We start from the raw sequence: 8,293 nt of genomic DNA on the forward strand, positions 1-8,293 counted from the left end.
TTTATCACAATACATACATCCCGTTCCTTTAGCTGAAACCTCCTATCAGAGGGAAGAAAACATTACAATGAACAACGAACAGTACTGGCACAACACTTCCATACTTAGATGATAACCTTGTACACAGTAAGACATTCGAGGAGCATCTCAATGATGTCAGGGAAGTACTATGCCATTACCAGAGTCAAAGGGCTAACAGCTAAAAAGAGTGAGCTTTTTAAGTCTTAGGTAAAGTTCTTGGGGAAAAATAGTGTTGAAAGGGGGCTACACAATGGACTCCAAAGAGATTGCACCTGTGCAAGCACTAAGGGACCGTAAACCCAAGACCTAAGACAACTGCTGGGGTTTCTGTCCTACTACCGCACAAATATTCGTGGATTCTCTTAGATTGACAAACCTCTGTATGAACTCTTGTCAGTGAGAAAGCTTTCAGAAAATAGTGCAAGCCGTAAAAGTCATGGTAGTAAGAAGGAAGGAGGAAAAGGGCGAAGAACAGCTCAACTTCATGCCAGTCAGCCGATATCATGGACAGAACACCACCAAAATGTCCTAAGCCAACTTCTTGAGTTCTTGCTGAACCCTCCAATCTTAGGCTACCCTGATTTTGAACAGCCCTTCATATTGCATTGTGATGTGTCAAAAGACGGACTTGGTGCTGTACTGTATCAAAGGCAGCAAGGGAAACTGCTAGTCATTGGCTATGGGTCATGGACACTAACGGCTCCAGAAAAGAATTATCCTTTACATTCTGGGAAACTGGAATTCCTGACACTGAAATGGGCCATTTGTGAGCGGTTCCGTGAAAACCTATATTATGCCACCTCCTTTGTGGTCTACACAGACAATATCTGTTAAATAAGTAATTGTGTGCACATCCCACCTTCTGGCAGGTGCAGGACAAAAGAAACTGCTTAAGTAAAAAATCGTAATGTCCGCAACACTCCCATATTTATTAATTTGTTAAAAAGCAAAGCAACGTTTCGACCCTGCTGGGTCTTTTTCAGGCAAATGGAACACATTTGTTAAAAAGGGGATATATAGGCCTTGCAATCAAATGACCCACCCTGTGATTTCAATTAGCTTGATTGGGTCTAAACAAGCCTAGTAACCCCACCCTTTACTCAATTAAAAGAACACGTTCATAGAAAAACAATACAATGGAAAAACACTCCAATGGAAGAAACAGCTCCACACATACATACAAGCTCAAAAAAAACCATGAAAACACCACTCCACATATGCATAAAAGACCACCGAAAAATAGTCAGCAAAGAAATAGACAATTTCCCAAAAAATACATACACATATACAGTACATGTGTACAGTTGGTGTCTGTACACATGTACTGTATGTTCACATGTCCCCTTATTGAATACATGTTTATTACTCAATAAAAATAAAGTGACGTGACATACAACTAAGTACGGTGACCCATACTCAGAATTTGTTCTCTGCATTTAACCCATCCAAAGTGCACACACACAGCAGTGAACACACACACACACCATGAACACACACCCAGAGCAGTGGGCAGCCATTTATGCTGCGGCGCCCGGGGAGCAGTTGCGGGGGTTTGTTGCCTTGCTCAAGGGCACCTCAGTCGTGGCCAGCCCGAGACTCAAACCCACAACCTTTGGGTTACGAATGAGACTCTCTAACCATTAGGCCACGACTGCAATATTAGACAATGCTGACATTTCCCAGAGCCGTTGTCATGCAGCTTCTGTTATTAAACTAGTTTGTTTCTGTATCACATCATATGACACTGACACTGACCAATAATAAAAAAAAAAGCTCATCACTAACTTATAATGCAGCTCATATAATATAATCCTCACATTATGAATCCACACACACACATACAAACACACACGTCAGCATAAACCAGACAAACCAGCTTATACACATACAACACATACACATACATATATACACACACGCACATATTATATATATATATATGCATACACACACACACCTATACATACACACATACATACATATCCTTATAAGAAGAGTTTGATATAAAGCCATTCATTAAGACCATGGGGAGACATTGTATTTAAATAGTGAATCCAAAATGTTTCACGTTGGAGAACATTTCTAGCATTCTAGACGTTTTATTGACCCACTCCACCCCGATATATCTAAGGGTGCTGACATTATGCCTTTCTCATTTAAAATGAGCGGCAACAGGACTACGTTCATCCCCTGTCCTAATAGTACTTTTGTGCTCACTAATTCTAGTCCGAAGCGCTCTCGTTGTTTTGCCCACATATGCTAAACCACACGGGCAGCGAATTAAATAAATAACATGTGTGGTGCTACATGTGATAACACCACAAATAGATAAGGTCTTGCCAGTGTGTGGATGATTAAAGTTTTTGCACTTATGAGTATACGAGTACTGGGCACAACTGCCACATCTATAATTACTATCTGGCATACTAAAAAATGATGTGGGTTACGGACGTATATAATTTTTAACCAGGAGGTCTTTTAAGTTCGGGGAACGATTAAAAATAAGCTTAGGTTTTTCCGGGAATATTCTGATCAGTTTAGGGTCCGAATCAATAATGTGCCAATGTTTGTAAACAGATTTTCTAAATTCTGATACAAGTGGAGAATATTTTATGCAACATAAAGGGGACAGGTTTGGATTTTTAGTGTTCTTATTTGATCGAAGACACTCATCTTGTGTTAACTGATCAAAACGTTTTTTGGCCAAATCAACCCAATGTTTTTATACCCTCTATTGAGGAATCTTCTTGTCAAGTCTGCAGCCTGTTTTGAGTAAGATGAATTATCGCTGCATATTCTACGTACACGATTAAACTGACTGTATTACCTGAATATCTAGGAAATTGATGCGATGTTTGTCATATTCCAGAGTAAATTTCAAATGTTCATTACAAGAGTTCAAATACTCATGGAAGCCCATTAATTCATCTAATGTGCAATCAATAATCAAAAAAATATCATCAATAAATCGCTTGTAGAATAAGATCTTAGAAGAGAATGGGTTTCTCTGATGCAACACAAATTGATTTTCAAAAAGACTCATATATATATATAAGCAGGCATAGTTAGGAGCAATTTTACTTCCCATAGCAGTGCCTTTCTTTTGTATATAAAACTCATCCTGAAAACGAAAAAAGTTATTGGTAAGGACTATGTTTGCCAAGTCTAAAATGCACTCAGTGCTAGGTTTTGGCTCAACCTTATTTAAAGAAAGACATCATGGGACCCTTACTGGACCCCCTGCAGTTTGCCTACAGAGCAAACAGGTCTGTGAATGATGCAGTCAACATGGGACTGCATTATGTTCTGCAGCATCTACACAGACCAGGGACTTATGTGAGGATCCTGTTTGTGGACTTCAGCTCTGCCTTTAACACCATCATCCCATCACTACTAGAGCCCAAATTAACCCAGCTCTCCGTGCCTTCCTCTGTCTGTCAGTGGATCACCAGCTTTCTGACAGACCGGCAGCAGCTAGTGCGACTGGGAAAACTCAAATCTAGCACCCACACCGTCAGCACTGGCGCCCCCCAGGGCTGTGTTCTCTCCCCACTGCTCTTCTCCCTGTACTGGTGCAGCCTTAACAACCTGGAGCTGAATACGCTCAAGACAGTGGAGTTGATAGTGGACTTCAGGAGAAACCCCCCTGCTCTTCCGCCACTAACCATCATGGACAGCATTGTCACAGCAGTGGAGTCATTCAGATTCCTGGGAACCACAATCTCCCAGGACCTGAAGTGGGACATTCACATTGACTCCATTGTGAAAAAGGCTCAGCAGAGGTTGTACTTCCTTCGTCAGCTGAAGAAGTTCAACCTGCCACAGGATTTGCTGAAACAGTTTTACACTGCCATGATCGAATCCATCCTCTGCACCTCAGTAACTGTTTGCCAAATTCGATCTCAGAAGACTACAGAGGGAAGTCCGGACTGCTGAGCGAATCATTGGCACAACTCTCCCCACTCTCCAAGACCTGTACTCCTCCAGAGTGAGCAAAAGGGCAAAGAAAATCACTCTGGACCCCTCACATCCAGCACACTCCCTCTTTGAACTGTTACCATCTGGTCAGCGCTACAGAGCCCTGAGCTCCAGAACGACCAGACATAGGAACAGTTTCTTCCCTCAAGCAATCCACCTGATGAACAATTAACACCATGGAACACACAACTCCTAAAATTTGCACTATGTATACCTCAATAGCACATTTCATACTTGCACTCTGTACATACATGCATACATATTGTCTGTACTGTTTACTTCAGCTGCACATTTCACAATTGCACACGTGTACATACAAATTGTATATATTGTATACTTATTTTCATATGTATATTTCATATGTTTATTTAAACTGCACATTTTCACACCTGTAAATGTGTACATACAATTTCTTCTATACTGCATATGACATCCTGTTACACTGTGGAGATTGTCACTAAAACAAATTCCTTGCATGTGTAAACATGCCTGGCAATAAAGCTTTCTTATCTTCTTATCTTCTTCTTAAAATGCTGGAGTGTTTTTAGGCCACCTTCATGTGGAATATTTGTATACAAACTCTGAACATCAGAACATTTTTGGTTAGGCTACCAATCCCACTGACAATAGGTCTTCCCTTTAGAGGGATATCTAATCCCTTGTGGATTTTAGGGAGTGCGTAAATTACAGGGATCATTGTATGTTTTACCTTAAGAAACTCAAAGGCATTTTTATTAAACTCGCCATTAGTGATGTTCTAATTTGGAATATACTCCGATCTTCAGTCTATTAGTAGGATCGGATGATAATTTTTCATAGAATATAAAAATCACTCTTTTAATTTCATTTTCATAATCCACAACATTTTGCAAAACAATAGCTTCCCGCTTATCAGCAGGTCGTACCACAACCCTATTATCCTTACTCAAATCCATTACAGCTTCTCTTTCCTCTTTAGACAAATTATTGCACACTTTATATTCTTTTTTCTTTTTTAGTAGACCCTTTACATCGTTCTCAACTAAACGGCAGTATGTATCAAGAGAGGCATTGCGGTGCTTAGGAGGAATAAATGTCGATCTTTTCTTAAAACAGCTATGGGACAAGTCACTAGGAGCAGAGGTAGCAGACGAATTGACTTGGTCCAAAGGGGCAACACTCCTTGTTGAACTGTCTTTTATATCAAAATGGAAAAACTCCCTCAATCTGAGATTACGAAAAGACTTCTGGAAATCAATAATAGTCTCAAAGTCATTAGTGTGGGTGGTTGGTTCAAAACTCAGTCCTTTACTTAAGGTGGACGTACAAGCCTCAGACAAAGTTTTTTCAGAAAGATTAATTACCGTACTTTCCTGCTGTGGTGTTTCTCCACAAACATCACAAATCAAACAATTCTCACATTCAGGCATCCGAAGCAAACTCCTTTGGCCTTTGGGAATTCAATTTTGTCTCGCTGAGGCTTTTTCTTCAAAGCAAAACACTTTTCCATTGAATGTTGATTTGCACAAAACAGACAGCTTATGCTTGATTTGGATACAAAGTGATATCCTTGCTGTGATGGCATGTCGTTGCTTTCCCTGTTGGAACTGAAGCAGCAACATCAGTGGCAAAACTAGTCCCTTTAAATGGTTTATGTAATTGACCCTTAAGTTTACCTATAACTTGTTTGTCCTGAATGTTTCCAAACACAGGGTCAGTTGCATTCTTTACCTGTTTTTCAACAAACTCCACAATATGTGAAAACTTTGGCTGGATTCCATAATCTGAAAAGGCTTGGATCTCCATTGCTCTCTGAGCTTATAAGGTAACTTTGTTACCACAGTTTTCATGTTACTAGGCATATTGAGCTCTTGCATGTAAGAAAGTTCACTCATAGTATTACAACAGGTACGTAGAAACAAAGCATAAGCCTGTAATCCTTGTAAATCTTCAGCCTTTAAAGCATCCCAGTTCAACACTTTCTCCAAATAGGCATTAGATATTGAATTCGTTACCAAAGAATTCCTTTAATAAATCTTTGGCAAATGCATAGCCTCTGTCAGGGGGAACATGCTGACAACTTTGGATCAAGTCCTTGGGTAGCCCCATAGTAAACTGCTCAAGAAAATACAAACGATCTTTATCATTGTTGTTTTTTCCTCAATGCCATGTTCAAATGCACTAATGAATGAAATTTACTGCAATGGATCACCATTAAAGATTGGAATCTCCCTTTTTGGTAAGATATGTGGATGTTCTTGCTGCTGAATGAGAGAAGCTGTTAATTCGACTTGTCTTTTCAAAACGTTGTGCAGGGAATCATTCTGAAGAGTAATAACATTACTTCCTTCATTCTGATTGGATACGAGATGTGATGTAGTTGCTCCAGCCACACAATCTGTATTCATTGATGCTGATCTCAATGGCACACATTCGTTGGTACTAGGATTGAGACCCTTGGGTCGAGTAGAATCGGAACTGAGGTTATGACTTACATGCATCTGCCTTTGATCACTCTGCTTTGATTTTGAACTTGAACTTCCATCACCTGTACATGGCTTATCAGAAGCTTGTAATACGGCAATCTTTGCTGTTGAAGCTGCTATTTCAGCATCCAGTTGTAACTGTTCCTTTTTCCGTCCCAGTTCATCCTCCTGAGCTTCAATGGCATGCTTGCTTTTCAATACCTCAGAGAGTGCCAAAAGTGCTGCCTTTTCTGCTTCTGCTTGTATACATGCTGAGGTATGGAGGAAATGGATGAGATCCTGCCACTACGTAAACTACGTTTACTGCTTTTTGTGGACGTTTGAGAAACATTTGAGATGCTGTCTCCAGGACAAATGTCATCACCTCCCCCAGACGCTGTGTAACCCTGTGCTACATCCATTAACCACTCATTGACACGTTTAACAAACTCATTATTTGGTATCATCTTTGCTTTAAACCATATTTCATGTTTTTCCACTTCATCAACAGGTAACATAACCAATAATGCCCCATGGGCTTCTTTACAGGTAACATAACCAATAATGCCCCATGGGCTTCTTTAGCCTCTACACAGATCTTTTCAAAGTCTTCAAAAACCAAACAAACCTCAGGTTCATATTCTTTGCCATGGTTTAATAACCTGTTACCAGTTTCTATTAATTTCTGAGCCTTGTTTAACTTAACCTTTCTTAACTTTTGCAAAGTATCAATTTTGTCCATTAAAGCTTTAGCAGTTAATTTAACAGGTCTTTTCTCTTTTACAGACTCTGTTTCAACATTTTGATACACTTTGCCAATCCTGAACATATCACATGTGTAGCTAAACAACTAACAAATTTCCAAAACGATAAAAGTATATGCCCGAACACAATACATCTCACATATTCGTGGTAAAGATCCAATTCGCACTCATATTTCACGGTCAAAAAACTGTGAGCTTCCCCCGTATACACAAAAAACACTCCCTCTATCCCGGGTGCACTCATTATATTCATTAAAAGAGATTGCCCCCTACTGGTTTAACATGGTATGTTCATATAAGGCTCCTACAGCTTGTACTGATCGTCCAAATAAGAAACTTAAAACATAGAAAAATTATAGAATCTTCCTTCAATTCCGAATTCCCATTCTTTGCAACTTTAACAGCAATCCTTCTCTCCACATCATATCCTATGCTTTTTTGATGTCAAAGTATACTGCCACTAACACTTCTTTCATTGCTAGCGCCTTTTTGACATGTTTCTAGTCTAATTAGTGTTTCTAGTCTACCTGGTCAAAAACCATACTGATAAGGAGCCATTAATCCTTTGCTTTCCAATACATAATATAGTCGATTAATGATCATTTTTTCCATTATTTTACAGAGGTTAGACGTCAGAGCTATCGGCCTATAATTTCCTGCTATAATAGCATCTTTCCCTGGTTTGTGAATCGGGATTACAATTGCTTGTTTCCATGATAGCAGAAATTGTCCTTCCCTCCAAATTTTATTTAACAGATCTAATATTACTGTATTATGTCATCCATTTGTTTAATCATAGTATAGCAGATTCTATCTTTCCCAGGAGCAGTACTTCTAACCCTCATTAAGACTCTTTTAAGTTCCCACAAATTAAAAGCAGCATCCAAAGTTTTACTATTCTTTTTTTTATTAAAAATATCCCGAATTTGATTTAATATTTCTACTCTCCATCTCATAATTTATTCCTAGGTTATCTGAGCTGTGTGCCTTTTGAAAGATGGAAGCAAACATTTCCGCTTTATCTTTTTGGGTCACTGGTGTTTTCCCTTCATCTACTAGTACTGGTATATTCTGAGTTCTGTAAAC

The sequence above is a fragment of the Tachysurus fulvidraco genome, unplaced genomic scaffold (assembly GCF_022655615.1).
Source record: "Tachysurus fulvidraco isolate hzauxx_2018 unplaced genomic scaffold, HZAU_PFXX_2.0 HiC_scaffold_41_np12, whole genome shotgun sequence".
Lineage (NCBI taxonomy): Eukaryota > Metazoa > Chordata > Actinopteri > Siluriformes > Bagridae > Tachysurus > Tachysurus fulvidraco.